We start from the raw sequence: 20,784 nt of genomic DNA on the forward strand, positions 1-20,784 counted from the left end.
GTACGGAATTATACCACAACTTAACATTGTCTTTCAAGGAAAAAGGGAATAAGACTAACCTGAGTCTCTCAGGAGTTAGGCCTTGAATGTGCTAAAGCTTGCAGAGATCAAAGAACTCCCTGAGGTGTAAGTTTGGATCCTCAGTAGCTTTGCCTCTGAAGTGAGTCAAAACATTGAGTATTTGTGGGGATATATAGCAATTGCCTTCCACTTCTACTTGATAGGCGATGCATGATGGCTAGTTGAGGTTTCTTGGGATGAAATACTATTTCATGGGCCTTCGTACTAGTGGCGTGTTTTCTATCAGATCTTCCATTGTTACCTCAACTTCTTCTTCTTCTTCCGTGTCAAAGTTGTCTTTAGGCCCTTGTTGAATGGTCTCCTTATTTTCTTGCATAAGAAGATTTACCCTTGCAGTCATAGCAGCTTTAGTGCTGGTGTCCAGATACTCCCTGGAATTGCGCTTGATCGCAGGTTAGTGTGCTCAATCGCACACGGCCTCCACTTGATCGCGATAACAGTATGCAAGCACCGCAGAACTGAAACAGAACAGACACAGGGGAGTAAAAAGAAACAGAAAAATACTTTTGATTTTTGATAAAACAAAATTAAAATTAAAAATTAAATTAACCAAACTAAAGGAAAATAATTCTAAACAAAATTTGACACAATCCCCGGCAACAGTGCCAAAAACGTATTGTGCAAATATGTACCTAAATTAATAGGCAAATAATTGTATGTTTTTCCCGCAAGTGCACAAGGTCAACATAGTAGTATATGGTGCAAGTACGGGATCATTCCTACGAGGATTACTAAATTTTGCTTAAAAAAAATTCGTAAGTAAAACAAAACAAAGATTGATTTTGAGTTGATAATAATAAAAAGGTAGGGCTTTGATATCAACCACTAATCATATTTAGATAACATAACAATATGCCAATGATCCAATCATGTTATGAATATTTAATGTTTGCCAACCTAAGGGTATGGGTGTCTACTCCTTAAGCTATTGATTTTCCTAAGCAACAAATTAGGCATGGGTGACTACTCTAATTCTTTTCTTTCTTAAAGGATTTAGCATGGGTGTCTACTAAGTTGTTCTTTAGGAAAGTATAAATTTGTGGAAATCGACAAACACATGAGGCCTAGGGTATGGGTGTCTTCTCCCGGTTCCCCATATTGATTAACCCAAGAACCCGGTATGGATTTCTTTTGTTACTCTTATTAAATCCAAGACTCGATCATTCAAATTGATTTAATTAACTAGTCCATACCACATGTATATGTTGATCAGACAAACACATATGAGGAATTCATGAAAACATGAATTAATCAAGTTAAATATAACAACATGATCATCACAAAGGCGCTAATATTGAAATATTAACTAAACATAATTAAGGCTTCAATCTAGCCCTACTAAGTAAATTAGTTACACATGAGTTTGATATTAAACATCTTCATAAAATAAAATAGAAAGGAAAAGAATAAACCCGAAACTTGAACTTGAAGAGCTCCAATTCTTCTCCTTGGAAATTATGTGTGTATTCTAAAGGTTTAAGGGTCTATTTATAGACTTTAGGAATACTCTAGAAACCCTAAAAAACGTAGGTTTTGAACCCTAGTTCGTACAAAGCTTCAAAACCCAAAAATCAACACTTTACATAAAAAGGCTAGCGGCTGACTTGCTCCTCACGCAAGGGTGCGCTCGATCGCATCCCGTGTGTGATCGATCACAGGACTGCGATCGATCTTCTGTGCTGGGCACTCGATCGTAGGTGCGATCGAGGCTGCTTCTTGTGCACACGCCTTGCGCTCGTCTTGATCCTTGCCTATAGTGCGCTTGATCGCAAATCTACTGCGATCGATCGCACTACCAGAGCCTCTAGCTTTTCCCAAAATTGCTCTTTAAGCTCAAAACTTTCGAAATTGCTTCATTTTCTTCCAAAAGCCTACAAGAACAAAGAAAGCACATAAAAGAACTAAAATGGCATAAACTAACAAAACTAAGGAATTAACAAATATAAGTTAAGGGCTAGAATATGAATATTTTCGCACTTAACATACATCCCACAAAAGATGGACTTATCTTTTTGCATTTCAATTTATTTTCTATTTTGTATTGCTAAGGGACTAGTAATATGTAAGTTTGGGGGTATGATAAGCACTGAATGTTTCACATTTTAGCCCCTTAATTTGCATATGTTAATTCCTTAGCATTGTTATTTGTTTGATTTTTGTGTTCCATGTTTTAATTGGCAAACCATTGAAAATTGGGCATAAAAGGCAAAAGCTGAAGGCATTTTGGACTTAGGATTGAGCACACTGCGCTCGAGCGCACATCCTTAGGATCAAGCAAATTGCGATCGAGCGCACATCCATAGGATCGAGCCCATATGGGCGTACAGTGCACGGCAAGAATCCTTTTACAGCTTGGAATTGGTTTTCAATCTCCCAATTGGACTAGGAGACTGACTTTCGGTTTTCCTAGGGTTTCTAGGGTTTTTAAGGTTTTTAGGGTTTTCCTAATCCCTATAAATAGGCCTCTAAACATTGTAAAAAGACAGACCTCTTCCTACAGTTAGAAATTAGAAAATTATCTTTGGAGCTTAAAAGATCATGAGCGGCTAAACCCCTTCATGGGGTGTTGATGTAACCCTATCCAAGCACAATGGTTTGCTTTTATTTAATTTTTAGATTTTCAATTTATGCATGTTGATTGTATAACTATGAGAGTTGCTACCTTTTGATTCTGTTCTTAATTATTAAATGCAATTGTTCTTAAATTCCAAAATCAATATTTCTAAAATTCTTCTCTTGTCTTAGAAAGTATTTTACTTTTGTTGATCTCAAATCATTATTGTTTTCTGTGATTATGAGGATGATGGTTATACAATGGGTTTAATTGACATATGATCAATAGGATTTGATAGGCCATGCCTAAGGAAGACGGATTGTACTACACCCTAGTTTAGTGTAATTTAAGTAGACAGTTTATGCCAACCAAAAATGGGTTACACTTATTCATTAATTGTATTTATCCTGTTAAAGAATTTGATAATTTATACCTAGGGAAGATGGGTCGTACCGCATCTTAATGGTTAGGTGGATGATCCGTGCCAATTGAAGATAGATTATGCTTATTCTTTAATAAGGTAGTTTCTTGTTTATTTATAACATGCATAGAATGAATTTCTGGGATTAATTATGATTAGCCAGTGTTGTGCAGATAGAGGTGCAATACCCTATACTCTCTCTCTTATTTTAAATCTCTTTTATTTTCATGCACTTTAGTTTTAAAGAAAATCAAATCAATTCTCTTTTTAATTAAGTTAATTTTGATCTTTTGAAGTTAATAACAAAACCCTTGCAGTCCTTGAGGTTCGACACCCTCTTTATAGCTGTATCCTACAAAGATTCATCCTATTGCGAGTAGTTATTTTTATAATTGATATTTTTGGTCACAAAAATACCACATCAGTGAGGCGAAGCGATGCTTGCTGTTGTGAGGCGGAGCGATGCTTGCCGTGGTGAGGCAGAACGAAGCTCCGCCATGCTGAGGTAGAGCGATGCTCGACCGTGGTGAGATAGAGCGAGGCTAACCGTGGTGAGGCGGAGTGATGCTCGGCCATGCTAAGGCGGTGTAAGGCTCGCCATGGTGACGGGGAGCGATGCTCAATTGTGGTGAGGCAGAGCAATGCTCACCGTGCTGAGGCGGAGCGAGGCTCTACCATGGTGACGCAGAGCAATGCTTGCCGTGTTGAGGTGGAGCGATGCTCACCATGGTGAGGCAGAGCGAGGCTCGGTCCTGGTGAGGCGGAGTGATGCTCACTGTGGTGAGGCGGAGTGATGCTTGGCCCTGTTGAGGCGGAGCGAGGCTCGCTGTGGTGAGGCGAACTAATGCTCACCGTGCTGAGGCGGATGATAAGCGCCGAATGTTGCACATTCTTAATTTGCATATGTTAATTCCTTAGCGTTGTTATTTGTTTGATTTTCTTTTGTTTTTATGTTTCAGGGCTTTAAATGACAAATACAAGAAAAATCATTGATTTTGGGCGTAAAATGAAATTTACTATACCAGGGTACTATAGCTGGTTACTGTGGCTACAGTGCGCTCGAGTGCACACTGACGGCAAAGACAAAAATGAGTCCAAAATTGATAAGGAAAGTTTTTCTAGGTCTCCCAATCTGGTTGGGAGACTGAATTACGATTTTTCTGGGATTCCTAGGGCTTCTAGGGTTCTCCTAATCCCTATAAATCGGCCTCTAAGGATTGAGAAAAATAACACACAACTTCCTAGAGTTAGAAATCAAAAAATTGTCTTTAGAGCTTAGAAGATCATGAGCGGCTAAACTCCCTCGTAGGGTGTTGATGTAACCCTATCCAAGCACAATGGTTTGATTGTATTTAATTTCTAGATTTTCAATTTATGCATATTGATTGTATAACTATGAGAATTGCTACCTTTTGATTCTGTTGTTAATTATTAAATGCAATTGTTCTTAAAATCCAAAATCAATATTTGTGAAATTCTTCTCTTGTCTTAAAAAAGTATTTTACTTTTATTGATCTCAAATCATTTTTATTTTCTGTGATTATGAAAATGATGGTTATACAATAGGTTTAATTGACATATGATCAATAGGATTTGATAGGCCATGCCTAGGAAAGATGGTAGACTAAAAAAGGTGTTGCCTCACATCATCTCCTCTAATCAAAGCGCATTCATTTCAGGTAAGCTTATTACGGATAATATATTGGTAGCCTTTGAGGCGCTACATACAATGGATACTCGGATGAAGGGGAGAAAAGGGTTTATGGCTCTAAAACTCGACATGAGTAAAGCTTATGATCGAGTTGAATGGGAGTTCTTGGAGGCTATCATGGTTAAGCTTGGTTTTGCAAGGAGGTGGGTGGAGCTTATGATGACTTGTGTACGTACAGTCACCTATTCTATTTTGATTAATGGCCAACCATATAGGAAAATTACTCCGTCTCAAGGGGATTAGGCAAGGTGATCCACTTTCCCCCTATTTTTTCATACTATGTGCGGAAGGCTTAAGCACTCTTCTCAAGAGGGCCGAACAAGAGGGAAGTATAACGGGGCTGGCCATTTTGAGAGGTGGAACAAAAATTAATCATCTGTTTTTTGCAGATGATAGTTTATTGTTTTGCAGGACAAGCATTTTGGAGTGGGTGCAAATACAAGGGGTATTGGAGAAATATGAGAAGGCATCAGGGCAGAAATTAAACTGTGAGAAGACCTCTATATTCTTCAGTCGGAACACAAAGAGAGAGGCTAAGGAACTCATTTTTGCGGCGGCAGGGGTGACCTCAACTACATGGCATGAGAAATATTTAGGGCTCCCAACTCTTGTTGGGAGGTCCAAATTGCAATCTTTTTTAGTACTTAAAGGGATAATTTGGGAGCGTTTAAATGGGTGGAAAGAAAAATTCCTGGTTCAAGCAGGAAAGGAAGTTTTCCTGAAGGCTATTGTTCAAGCAATTCCCACATACACTATGAGTGTATTTTTGCTCCAAAAGGTCTATGTATGAAGATAGGTTCGATGATGTTGAAGTTCTGGTGGGGTCACAAGGAGAAGGATTCCTGGATTGTATGGATGAGCTAGAGTAGAATGAGAAGGTCCACGGAGAAGGGTGGCTTGGGGTTTAGAGATCTTGAGATGTTCAATCTAGCGCTTCTTGCCAAACAAGGCTGGAGATTAACCCAAAGTCATAACACCCGGGCTGCAACAATATTTCATGAAAAATACTATCCTAATGGGACATTTATGGAATCAGATTTGGGGCGTAGGCCCTCGTATGCATGGAGGAGTATTTGGATAGCAAACTCTTTTGTACAAGAGAGTGCAGTGTGGTGTGTGGGGAACGGTCAGTCTATACGTGTCTGGGAAGATAGGTGGCTACCAAATTTGAAGAACATTACTGACTTGGCTAGTGGGGCTTTTATTGATCGAGATGCAAGAGTAAGTGAGCTTTTGGATCTTGACACTAATTGGTGGAAAATGGATGTAGTCCATAATATGTTCAATGAAGATGAAGTGTGGGAAATCTATGGGATTACTGGGTGGGTGAAAAAAATGGGGAGTTTACTGTGAGGAGTGCTTATCACATGGCTAAGAAGAAAGGGCTAAGACATGAAGGGAGATGCTCCAATCCGCAGCTTTCGGAATCTTTATGTAAGGAAATTTGGAAGATAAAGGGATCTAGTGTGGTGAAGACCTTTATATGGCAGGCTTGTAATGATATTTTGCCAAGAAAGGAGAGATTATTTACGAGACATATTACAGTAGATCCGTTGTGCCCTATTTGTGGTCTGGAAACCGAAACTATAGGTCATATTCTTTGGAGTTGTCTGTCTGCAAGAGATGTGTGGCTAGAGTGTACTCCCCAGATTCAGAAAAGTACAAGTGATGAGATTGAGTTCATCTTTATCATGGAGAAGCTACTAGAGAGACTTAATGCAGATCAAATGCAGCTAGTAGCAACGATGGCCAGACTAATCTGGTTGAAAAGGAATTCATTGGTCTTCGGTGGTGATTTTATGGACCCGTCATCGCTTCTTCAGTGAGCACAGGACCAAGTTGAGGCCTATACCAAAGCATCCCAACGGAGGACTGGGAGAGGAGAAAAGCCAAACACCCCTTCCATTGTAGTATGGCAAAAACCACATGTTAGGTGCGTAAAGCTTAATTGGGATGCAACTCTTGACAGTCAATGGAAGAGGATGGGTATAGGAGTCATTGTTCGTGATCATTAGGGGAAGTCTCTTGCTATGCTTTGCGCAAGTAAGAGTTATGTCTCTGATCCTACAATGGCAGGGCAGTAGCTGTGTGGAGAGCTGTGAAGCTTGCTATCCAACTGGATCTTCGTCGTATCATTTTGGAAGGGGATGCATTAGTGATAGTCCAGGCGCTAAGGAAAGATGAAGATTGTTGGAGTTTGTTTGGCCAAGTGGTGAATGATGCTCGTGATATGTTGAATAACCATCAAGTTTGGGAGGTGCAACAAGTTAGTAGAAATGCTAATAGTGAGGCGCACCGTCTGGCGAAGATGGCCCTTATGAGGGAGGACGATTGTCTATGGAGGGATGCTTTTCCTTTTTCTTGCTAGTTCTGTAGTCATTTATGCTCTGCTGTTTTTTTGGCTTGAATGATTAGTACCAATTCAAAAAAAAAAAAAAAAAAAAAAAAAAAAAAAAAATCCTCTCCTAAATCAAAACTATGAAGATTAATTTGACAATAACCTAAACGACTAATTTAATAATGGACACAAATTTCCTTCAAATTGGTTTCGAGGAAACCTTCAAACTACTCTAATAAGTGACAAGTATCATTCAACATTTTTGGGTTTCTAAGAAATTAATGTTTTGGTTCCTACATTAGTGGAATGATAATAAATGACTGTTAAAATATTAAATAAATATTAAATAAAACATGTAATATATGACACTTGTTACTTATTAGAATAGGAAGAAAAACCTATCCTTCAATAATTTTCATATTATTAAAATCAAAGGGTGAAAACAGTACGAACTCGTGAGTCGTCGCCAAGTCAATGCACAGCATAATCAACCTTGGGAAGGGTGGGGTGCATTGGTCAAAAGCAAGTAAACCTCTTGACCATTTGCCCAAGGACCACAACTGCTGGCGCATGAAGAACAAAACATAAAAGTAGGAGAATTCTAGAATCATCCATTCTCTAAATTGAATTGGTGAATACTCTGACGTTCAAAAAGAACGAATGGGGTAGATGATAGATCCCTAGATCTGGATCTCTGGAATTCCCTCTTGTGGAATTCTAGATCCTGACCCTTCAATTTCATCCAAAAGCTAGTGTCCTGCTACGTGTCCTACTTATAATAAATTAATAAAATAATAATTAAATATTAAAAAGAAAATATAAAATAATAAAATAATTTGGGATGGCCGGGAAAAATGAGGTGGCCGGCCACCCTATATTTGCCATGGGGGTGGCTCCATGGGGGTGGCCGAAGCTGCAGCCAAGGGCCATGGGGTGGCTGAAGCCACGTGTCCTACTTATTTATTATAAGTGGGACACGTGGCGGGACACTAGCCTTTGCATGAAATTGAAGGGCCAGGATCTGGAATTCCAGGGGATCCAGATCCCCTTCATCAGTGCTGAAGGCTGAAGCTTATATGCCACGTAGTGAACTGTTTAAGTGGGACCCTTGATATTTATATCCTGATGATTATTATTATTATTATTATTATTAGTATTATTATTTCTAATAAAATGAGGGAAAGGTTACAAAGGTGGATCTTTCCTATTTTTGATCCTGATGGAAGAGAGAATGGAGAATCCTGTGGGAATGCTACCAAACGCAAGGTAGATAGTGACCCATTTTGCTAAAGCGTGTGCACGATAATTGGCACATTTAGAAACTTTCGAAGCATGCCAGCTTTGAAAGAAAGAGAGGACTAATCTAATGTCTGAAAGAAAAGAAGAAAAATGCCAAGAAGAGAAAAATAAGAGGTTGATTCACAGCAAGTGTAACCAAAAGGGCATCTCCTTTAAGGAGAAAATGAGCAGCACTTGCAGAGGCTGCCAACCGAGAGAAGAGGAGGGCAGCAAAGGCTTCTCCCATGAGCACATCAGTCGAAGAGAGTCTTTGAGTAGCAGTTAGGACAATTTCACCAGAAGAGTTACTAATCACAGCTGCTGCCATGGCAAAATTCTCATAGATGGCTACATCAAAATTCCCTTTCAAAAAACCAACACCAGGAGGAAGCCAAAGAGAGGGGAGAGCAGCAGCACTTCAAGCCATACAATGCTGCTACATGGTAGCTTTAAGCTTTTAAATAACCAATACCCAAGAAAATCAAAAACCACAACATGTCTCGACTCCGGCAAATTAGATATCCCAATACCTAATCCTCCTATTAAAGTATTTGTTCATCCTATAAGCCACCCGAACTAGTGAAGATGAAGCCCCATGAGGATGACTCATTTGTGGAAACCTTTCGTTCTGGGCAATTGTTACTTGAGGCATCTTGATAACACCCTCTTCAAAATTTTCTTAGTTTCTAAGAAACAAAATCAGATAGAAAAGAAGAAGAAACTATTACATAATAATTAATATGATATTTGTATATACATATTATATTTAATTAGGTAGATCGATATGAAGAGTGATGAGTACAAAAAAATAAGTATATCTATGTTAACATAAACTACCCTATAATATGCTAAACTATAACCCGCACTGGTGTTTTATTTTTCACTGTATTATTAATATAATGGCATCTAACGTGCTATTATATATTTGATATTATTAATATAATGGCATCCACATTTGCTATTATACATATAATACAATGTGATGTTTTTGAACTATGTTTGTAAGCAAATCTAATAGCACACTCAGGGCATGTTTGAGATTGTGTTTAAAAAACCTAAAAGTGCCTTTAACACTCAAAAAGTTCATTTAAAGGAAAAAGTACTTGTTTGGTAAAACAATTAAAAACACTTTTAAGGTTCAAAAACCTAAAAATAGCCAAAACGCAGGTTTGACAAAAACTTTAAAATGATGCTTTTGCCCAAAAGTGCTTTTTAATTTAAAACCTGTATTTTTCAAACGCAGTCCCAAACAAGCTCTTACAACATTATGAAATATTTAATGTTAAAAAAACAAAGTAAGCAAAAACAATCACATGTATGCAATATTTACACACATTAAATTCAAGAGACCATTTACATAATATTGTAATAAACAACATTGTGAAAAACAAAAAACAATGGGCCCACCTTTTGTCACATTAAAAAAAAAAAAAAAGACAATTATAATAAAGTGAGTTTTGAGATAATTAAGATACCGCAAGCTTATAATTAAAATCGTAACGGTGTTGCTCAAAAAATAATGCAAACAAATACTTTAATAGGAGGATTAGGTATTGCGATATACAATTTGCCGAAACCATGCATTGATCAATAAATATTGGAAAATTAAGATATATAGTTGTGAATTCCTCCCTCAGATTCTTTAAGGACGGGTGGCTTAAATGGCTTCCTCTTAGTTTAAATTAGTGAAAAATATATATAACAAGCGAAAAATAGTTTACATAAGTCGAAGTCTGATTACAGACACGAGAAATAAACAAAAAAAGATAGGAAAATTTGTTGTGAGAATAAGCATGTAACAATTCCCTGGCAACAGCGCCAAAAAACTTGTTATGCAAATTTATTTAACTCACACGTGCACGAATCGATTGTAGTTTAACGGATTGCAAGTGCGAGGTCGAACCCATAGAGAATTGTGTTAAGTGCTAAAATATTCATATTTTCAGCCCTTAACTTACATGTTTTAATCCTTTGGTTTTAGTTAATTAGGCCATTTTAATTTCTTTTTGTGTTTTCCATACTTTTGTAGGCTTTTAGAAGAAAATGAAGTAAATCTAGAAGATTTGGGCTCAAAGAGAGAAGATGGGAAAAATGGGAGCCCCTGACACTGTGAACGATCATAGGTTCCCTGCGATTGAGCGCAGTACTAGAGAAGACAATGCATGAAGCAAGCCATGAGCGTTCGAGTGCACAACAGAAGAGGCTCGATCGCAGACCTGCGATCGAGCGCACACGTGCGCAAGAGGCACATCAAAGCTACAGCCAGAATGTTAATATTTCCATATTAGGGTTTTCCAACTCCCAATTGTAATAGGTTTTGAAACCCTACGAAATTCCTAGGTTTACTAGTTTGTCAAGGACTTCTAAAGCCTATAAATAAACCCTTAAACCTCTAGAGTATGTATGTTTTGGAAGGAGACAACTTTGGGGGGAGGAATTTTGAGGCTACTTCTAGGAGCACTTTTCGGTTCTTTCTTTCCCTTTACTTTTCCTTTATTTTCATTATATGTAACTAACTCTTTAGGAGGGCTAGATTGAAGCCCTAATAATGCTTATTTAATATTCCAATATTGGCGCCTTTGTGATGATCATGTTTTGATATTTAACTTGATTAATTCCTATTTTCATGAATTCCTCATATGTATGTGACCAGCCATTATATGCATATGGTATGGACTAATTAGTTAAATCAATTTGGATGACTGAGTCCTGGGTTTAATAAAAGTAACAAAAGAAATACACACCGGGTTCTTGGGTTAATCAACATGGGGAACTGGGAGTATACACCAATGCCCTAGGCTTCATATGTTTGTCGATTTTCATAGAATATATGCTTTCCTAAAGAACAACTTACTATACACCCATGCTAAATCCTTTAGGAAAGAAGAGAGTTAGAGTATACACCCATGCCTAACTCATTGCTTATGGAAATCAATAGCTTAAGGAGTAGCACCCATGCCCTTAGGTTGATAAACATTAGATATACATGACATGATCAAAACATTGGCATATTGATATATTATCTAAATATAATTAGTGGTGGATATCAAAGCCCTACCTTTAGTTTTTCATTTATCTTTAGATCTTTTTATTTCTTTTTCACAATATCAATTCAGTGACAAGTTGATATTTTTAATTAATTCTAAATAAAATCACAATCCTCGTGGGATCAATCTCGTACTTGCTGCACTATACTATTGTTTTGATTTTGTGCACTTGCAAGTTAAAACGTACTAAATATTATCTATTAATTTATGTAGTATTTGGCACAACAAGTTTTTGTCGCTGTTGCCAGGGATTGTTTGATTTTGTTTGGAATTTTTTTTTCTTTTAATTTATTTTTGCTTTAAATTTTTCTGTTTTTATAGTCTTTTCCGTAGTTTCTGTGCCTCTGGAGGTGCGCTCGAGCGCCCAACCAGGGCGATCGAGCGCACCTTACGGTGTGATCGACGCACATCTAGAGAGCAGTACAATACTGCGATAATTATAGATCTGATTTTTTCTGTTGTTTTATGCAAGGTCAGTTGAGTTTGCATCTTCGTAAGTTTTATTTTTAATTTTATTTTTATTTTAATCTTTTGTTATTTTTACCTTCACACATGTGGGGCGGCACTCCGACACCCCTTAGACCATGTTCATGTTGCCACGACCCTTATCACAGTGTTAGAGAATGTCCTACATTGAGGCAAATTTCTAACCAATACATGAACGCAGCATTCTCTAGACTGGGGAACGGCCACTATTTTAATTCCTTTAACCCAACATGGAGCCAACAATCCAATCTTTCATGGCAAGCTCAAGCTCCTAGAAATCATTCATATTCCTCTCAATCGGATCCACCACTACAAGATCAGCTGGATGCCATGCAAAAGACATTAAATATACTTGTAAAATCCATGGCTAATCGAAACATCTCTCATATTCAGCCAGCCACCCAACTCCAGCAATTGATGACTGATCAAGAACAAATCAATACAAGGATCGATCAAGCGTTTCAAAGAAATGATCAAGCCATTCAAAGACTGGAAGTACGAATGGGACAATTTGACAAGGAGCGGAGTGCATTCCCCATCGATTGGCCTCAACAGTACCAAAAAGAAACACCTCCTCCAAAAAGGTCTGCATTAGAAGAAGCAATTGCTGCCTTCGTAAAACAGTGTGTTGACTTTGCAAAACATACAGCAGCTCGTCTTAGCCGCATGGAGGAAAGAGAGAAATGATTTGAATGGATGGAGGCCCACCTCAAACAAAAATCAGATACACTTAAAGAAGACGAAGAGTGTCAAAATCAGTTGGTGGCCAATCCTAATGAGCATTACATGGAGGAAGAGTGCACATACTATTATGAGCAAGTTGTCACACTGAAGAGAGAAGAGGTGGTTGAAAATCAAGTGGAAGAGGGGAGTGAGGAGCAAACCAAAGTTCTAGAGGAGCTACATCGGGAAAAAGAAGAGAGCACTAAGATTTTTTCACCATTAGCTCTTATTCCTGAAACACCAAGAGGCCAAGAGAGAAGTCTGTTAGAGCTACCACATGAGCAATTTGAGGACATCAAGATAGAAAAGCTTCCTGAGTTTTCTTCTTACTTTATTCCAGTTCATGATTCCCCACCGGATGAGCACCTGCTTGAGAAAACTCAGAGTGGTCCTCCCCGATCTAAAAACACTCGGAATCACCTTGCAGTAGAAAAGATTCATTCCCTTTGGTGCAAGAGAAGGAAAGATTGGTGCTTCAAGTTTAAAGTACCACCGCCTGGCTGAAGACGTTAAACTTAGCATTCATGGGAGGCACCCCATAGCATATCCTTTTTATTTTGTTGTTTGTTTTATTTTATTTATATTTTGTCTTTGTTTTCCTTTGTGTTTTATTTTACTTTAGTGTTTTAATGTTTCTAGTCCCTGGTCAATTTTGTTACATTCTATTACTGCGATTGAGCGCACCCTGAGTGCGATCGAGCACACTAACCAACTTTTGGCTGCATTGCATTCTATCAATGCGATCGAGCACACCATGTGTGCGTTCGAAGGCACATCACCCAAACACGCACTCCACTGCACGAGTGCGATCAAGCGCACCATGAGTGCGATCGAGCGCACACTCGGGCAGCAGGCCACATAACCTATTTTTGGTCACTTTCCCCCATTCCCCACATCCTTTTCTTCCCTACGCCATACACACTCCATCACTGCACATCACCTCTACCGGCACACCCCGCCTTATCCCTTACTTCCACCGGTCTTCAACCTAGGGGTGCCAAGGCGGTTAAGGTTAGCGGTTATTGACAATAACCGCTAACCGTAACCGCCTTAGCAGTTAGTAGATTTCACTAACCGTAACCGCTAACCGCCTAATGGTTAACGGTTAGCGATTAACCGCCGGTTAGCGGTTAGTGAAATAGATAACCGCCCGCTAACCGCTTTTTCAAAATTGGGCTTTTTTTTTTTGGCTTTTTGGGCTTTCTTTAGGGCTTTTTGGGCTTCTTTTTTTTGGGCTTTTTTTTTTTTTTTTTTTTTTTTTTTGTATTTTTAGTATCTTCTTGAGCCCAATTACTATAAAAAGAGCCCATATTGAAAAATCAAAAATATTTGACCCAAAATTTACATTTACTTGTACTTTAAAAAAATTTCCTTAAATATTAAATCATAACCGGTGAACCTTTATTTTTTTCTTTTTTTTAAAAAAAAACATATTAAAAAAAAAAATCAACACAACATATAAAAAAAAGTTCAGAATTCAAACAACTGTCACAATATATAATGATAATACATTAATACTTAAATTATGTTTATAAGTAACACATTGGTCATTGTTTAATCCAATGTCAATTACTTAATTTGATATTATACGAATCATATCATCATTGTACATTAATAATATGATTTACTTGAAGTCTTGAATAAAGTATTTGAATTGTCATTAAATCATATGATTAAGTATTGATATTATACATTTATATTATTCATATGCATATGTAGACTTATATAGACTTATAAGAGCATTCCCAATGGAAGAGCCAAATGTTACTTTTATCTAAAATAGCTCTTCAAATGTTTAAAAAACTCCCTATATTGCCCAAAAAAAAAATGTAAAATCGATATTTGATTGGAAGAGCTTAAAAAAAAGCTAAATGTAGCAGCACTTTTCAAGAGAGCTATTTTATTTTTCATTGTTTCTCTCACCTGTTTTCTCTTTTTCCCAAATTTTTTCCTACTTTTTCTCTGCATGTTCTCTTTTTCCCAAAAATTTTCCCATTTTTTCTCACATGTTCTCTTTTTCCCAAAACTTTTCTTACTTTTAATAATATTTTAATAGAATAGATAGAAATATAGCTAATCAGATGTAAAGACATTTAAAAATGACTTAGCTAAACTAGATAAAAGTGAGTCTTGAGAAGGCATTTTACATAAAATATAGCTCTTCCATTGGGAATGCTCTAACATATATAGATTTATAAGTTTATAACATACATTGGAAATAACTCTCTAGATATTTAATTCTTGTATTAGTATGAATTGGTATACTTACGAGTTATGTCATATTATATATGTATAATTTGTTATTATATAATCAAATGATTTAATGATCAATTGATCATGTGATATAATCATATGAATTATAGTGATAATATATTAATACTTAAATTGTGATTTAACTATTTTTAAAAAAAATTGTGATTTAATGATCAAGTGATTATATGATATAATCATATAAATTATAGTGATAATATATTAATACTCAAATTGTGTTTAATTATTTTTTAAAAAAAATTGTGATTTAATGATCAAGTGATTATGTTATATATATAAATATTTTCATAATTATAATTATAAAAATAGATTATATAAAAAGGCGGTTAGCGGTTACGGTTAGTAAACCCAATAACTGCTAACCGCTAACCGCTAGGCGGTTATAGTGGTTAGGCGGTTAGCGGTTAATACTGTTAAGCAGTTAAGCGGTTAGCAGTTAACGGTTATAAGGTTAGCAGTTAGCTGACGGTTAAAAACTGCCAGCATTGACACCCCTACTTCAACCACCACCTCACCGCACCTCCACAACACCACCACAAAACCACACAACCCGTTTTCCCATCACACAACACATCACACACCCAACTCCTACTCCCCCAACTTCCATTTTTACATAATTTTTGCAAAGTGTGGGTGTTTCACCACCCACATTTGCATCTCTGTGGTTGGGTTTTCATCTTTTGCAAGGGGTTTTGGGCAGTCGTTGCCATGCCTTAGCAACGTTGGTCATCACAGTGCACACCAGGTGTTCGACAGAATTCCCGAACCAAGCATCTTCTTCGGGACAACTTTGAGCAGGGACCACAGTCTGGCTGAAGACGTTAAACTTAGTGCTCATGGGAGGCACCCCATAGTTATCATGTTATTTTATTTTTGTCGTTGTGTATTTTCATTTCATCCTTTTATCTTTAGTTTTGTTTCATTTTACTTGTTTTTGTGTTTTCTTGTTTTGCAGGGACAAGTGTGCTTCAATTCAAGTTTGGGGGTATGCAATGAGCCATGCTATTTCAAATAGTTCGTCCATCTCCCGAGTAAATTCTTTCCATATTATACACACATTGGGTACAATTTGTAATTTAAGTTTGGGGGTATAAGGGACACTTTACACACACTTTATCCCAGTTTTATTTTATTTTTATTTGTGAAAAATCAAAAAGAAAATAATATATGCATATTCATGTTTGTCTTAAAATTTTGGTTGATCTAAAAGAATTGTGGCTTGAAATTATCAGTGAGCTTAAAATTTTGAACACATTATCTGATGAGTGAATCTATTAGTTTGATTACTTGTTTAGGACAGTTGAAAAATCACATGTTTGATCTAAGCACTCAAGCATGTTAGCACATAATTTGTGAGGTATGACATGAGGTCTGATATGTGTGTTTCTGTATCTTGGATGAAACTGGATGATTTATTAGATGGACACTTTGGAATATTTGTAAAAAAAGAAAAAAAAAAGAATAAATAAATGATCATTGATAGGCTTTTCACTGAGTAATTGGACCTCTTGCCTCAAAGCATTGAGTGTTCATGTCAAAAAGTGAAAAATTTTGATTTGATTGATGTCATGGTTAGTTTGGTTTTGTAGTCTCTTTGACTCGAGTTAGTAGGTCCTTAGGGGTGTCTCTACACCTAATGCCCTAAAACCATCTGGTTTGGGAGTCATTGACTTAACACTCGCTACAAGGGTCAATTAGAAAGCTTAAGGGAACCAAACATTACACAACCTGACAAAAAAAAAAAAAAAAAAAGAGAAAAATAAATATGCCATGGTTGTTCACTCTAATAGGGATTTCAGTGAATTTTGAGATATAGAGACATTACACATTGGAAAGATTTGAAAGCCTCATAATTTTGTGCTAACTCACCTTACACAGTTTTCAAATTGGTAATGTTTTAGCATGTCCTCTGTAAGTAATTAAACTTTGAGATTCCAATTCATTGTGAAGATGGAGTTTATCATTTTAAGCTTGCTAATGAATGAAAATCATGATCTTAATTTTTGGAATAACATGAACTGTGCATGATGTTTGTGGGTAACATTTCTAGAAAACCCTCACGAGACTTCACTCGTCCTCTAGGGAATTCCTAGAAGTTTAAAAGGCTTGTTGCATATGCTAAATGCAATCGTACATCCCACGAAAGATGGATTTATCTTTTTGTTCTCTGTTTTTCATTTTTGTTGTTAGTTTTGTATTGCTAAGGGACTAGCAATATGTAAGTTTGGGGGTGTGTTAAGTGCTAAAATAATCATATTTTCAGCCCTTAACTTACATGTTTTAATCCTTTGGTTTAGCTAATTAGGCCATTTTAATTCCTTTTTGTGTTTTCCATACTTTTGCAGGCTTTTGAAAGAAAATGAAGTAAATCTGGAAGATTTGGGCCCCAAGAGAGAAGATGGGAAAAATGGGAGCCCTTAACACTATGATCGATCATAGGTTCCCTGCGATCGAGCGCAGTACCAGAGAAGACAACGCATGAAGCAGGCTACGAGCACTCGAGCGCACAACAGAAGAGTCTCGATCACAGACCTGCGATCGAGCGCACACGAGTTGCAATCCATCTCACCCATGCGCAAAAGGCACATCAAAGCTGCGGCCAGAATGCTAATATTTCCTTATTAGGGTTTTCCAACTCCCAACTGTAATAGGTTTTGAAACCCTACAAAATTCCTAGGTTTACTAGTTTGTCTAGGACTTCTAAAGCCTATAAATAGACCCTTAAGCCTCTAGAGTATGTATGCTTTGGAAGGAGACAACTTTGGAGAGAGGAATTTGGAGGCTACTTCTAGGGGCTGTTTTTGGTTCTTTCTTTCCCTTTACGTTTCCTTTATTTTCACTATGTGTAACTAACTCTTTAGGAGGGCTAGATTGAAGCCCTAATTATGCTTATTTAATATTTCAATATTGGCACCTTTGTGATGATCATGTTGTGATATTTAACTTGATTAGTTCCTGTTTTCATAAGTTCCTCATATGTATGTGACTGGCCATTATATGCGTTATGTCATAGATCAAACCATTAAATACTCGATAATCCTCGGCTCCAGCTTAATCATGGAAAGGCCCAGGCCTAGTAAGGATTCGGGCAAACAAGTCTGAGACCTACATATCCGAGGCCCTCATATCCGAGACCCTTAAGCCGAGGCCGTTAAGTTCAAGACTAACTCAGGACACACAGGTCTCGGCTACAAGGATAACTCGGGTATCTTAAAAGATACAGCTGTTAACAGATAAGTGATCTTTTTTATTCAAAAGCTACCATATCTATCTAAAATGCAAATCAAATATATTATCCAACAAATCATGTACAAATGTTCAAATCAAGGGATACATGCAACTACCAAATCCTATGATCTTGATCCCCTAAGATCTCGGAGAGGATGATCACTCAAATCCCATATTAGTAACTGCATCGCAGAAACTAAGGGAAGAGTGATTCATTGGTGAAGGGACGTCCACTACTTCATGCCTATAAAAGACAGATGATCTCTCCATAAAGGGGTAAGCGCAACTTTGCCTTTGACTTCTTCTTTTGTTGCTCATACTATCTCTCATTCTGACTTAGGCATCGGAGTGTCTCCGCCGGCTCACCCCCGGTCTCTTCGATCCTTCTCTTCTTCTTTGTTGTGCAGTCAAACCACTTATGTGTTGGTCAACTCAAAGCCAGCAGGCATGCCACGTTATCTTTAGGAAAACTGTGCTTCAACAATTTGGCGCCGTCTGTGGGAACTCTATTTTTATCAGTTCTTACCATCTATTAATCCATTATGGTGACCACTCGTTCTATTGCCGGAGCCTCCAACGCACTAGTACCTTCCAACCTAGTTGAGTTTATGAAGCAGATGACCGAGTCTATGAAGGCCCTGAAGAAGCAGAATGAAGACCTCGCCACAAGGCTCACGGTTACTGAAGGCCACAATAGCCAGAGGGACCAAGAGCACGAGGAAAGGCGGGCAAAGAAGTGTGAAGAAAGGCGTGAGAAGGAAAGGTGTGTAGAAATCCACAAGGGAAAGTTGATTGCAGATTCGCACCGTGAAGAAGATGCAAGTTCGATTCATGCCAGCCATCATACGATTGTCCAGAATGAGGAACGTCATGAGCAGGAGAGCCCGGAGAGGTCTCAGCATACTAGGCCTCGACGGGAACAACCTCACCAAGGCGACCAGCATAATGGGCGGAATGAGGGCCAGATGAGTGATGACATGGAAGATCTTAAAAAGAAGTATGAAGAACTAACTCGCAAGTTCGCTGCCAAAGAGGAGAAAAGCCCTGCTAGGGAGCTTATGTACAACACCGACCTGCCTTTCACTGATCAAGTGTTGGGTTTCCCCTTGCCTGACAACTTCAAGATGCCTCGTGTCAAGGAGTTTGACGGTAATGGCGACCCTTCTAAACACATGGAAAACATCCGTGCTCATTTTTTCCTTCATAGATTTTTGGACGAAATTGCATTCAGAATCTTTCCCCTCACCTTAGAAGGAGTTGCTAAAGATTGGTTCGCCAGATTGCCCGCCAAGTCAATGGATAACTTCAAAGAACTCGGATGCCTCTTCTTAAGCCAATTCTTGGCGACCCGGAAGAGGAAGAAGCACTCAGCTTGTTTGCTATCTCTTCGTCAGGAAAAAGAAGAGAGTCTGAAGGATTTCATGCTCAGGTTTAATAAAGAAAAGCTGTTGGTGGAGAACCTAGGAGATCAAACAGTATTATCCGCATTATGGCACGGAGTCAGGCCAAATGGGCCTCTGATGGCCGAAGTATCAAAGAGTTCGACAGAGATAACTCTTCGCCAGTTTATCAATAAGACTGAGGAATACATCAATCAGGAGGAAATGATTAAGGCTTTAATGAAAGGTCAGGAGGAAGAGGACTGAGAAAAGGAGGAAAGCAAGAAGGAGATACCCGCAACGTCCACTGCGAAAGAAGGGAAATTCCAAAAGAAAGTGGTGAAGAAGACCGTGCCATCCTTCCTGAAGATAGAGCCCCATCGACGTGAAGATCGAAGGTTCACACCCTTGAATGTTGGTGTCAATGAAGTATTCATGGAGATTAGAAGGGACCCAACTTTCAGGTGGCCGAGTAAGTGCGGGGTGATCCGAGGAAGCGAGACCAGACAAAGTTCTGTGAGTATCATAATGATCACGGGCATTTGACGGAAGATTGTATAACTCTGCGTCAGGAGATTGAAACTTTCATCAGAAATGGAAGGCTTGTGAGGTTCCTTGCAGGAGAAAGGAATCGAGATGCAGTTCACCAACAGGCCCTTCTATTGGATGCAAACCGAGGCGCAAAAGAAAGAGATCGGAGACATGATCGCGAGGATGCTCCCAGAGAGGATCCGAGAGCTCCTCGGGACCAAGGAGTGGTAGGTGAAATCCACACTATTGCCGGAGGAATAGCTGGTGGAGGACAATCCAACTCAGCTAGAAATGCTTATGCGAGAAAAACACAGACTGAAGAGGTCCTTACAGTGCAAAGACCTTCTAAGGTTTCGAGGAAGGATTCAATGACTCTTTCTTTCTTTGAGGAGGATGCTAGGGGTAATGCAGCTGCATGACGATCCACTAGTAGTAATAGTGACAGTGGCCAACCATATGATCCATCAAATTTTGGTGGACAATGGAAGTTCAGCCGATGTCCTGTATTGGCCGGTTTTCAAGCAAATGGGTACTGGTCGCGACAGGATCAAACCATTTAATTCTCCTTTGGTTGGATTTGCAGGGGAGCAAGTCCAGCCAATTGGCCTTATTTCACTACCTGTGACGGCGGGACGGCACCCAAGCAGAAGACTGTAATGGTAGACTTCTTGGTCATTGACCGACCTGGTGCTTACAATGCTATCATAGGTCTTCCTGCTTTGAATAAGTTGAAGGC

The sequence above is a fragment of the Corylus avellana genome, chromosome ca1 (genome assembly GCF_901000735.1).
Source record: "Corylus avellana chromosome ca1, CavTom2PMs-1.0".
Lineage (NCBI taxonomy): Eukaryota > Viridiplantae > Streptophyta > Magnoliopsida > Fagales > Betulaceae > Corylus > Corylus avellana.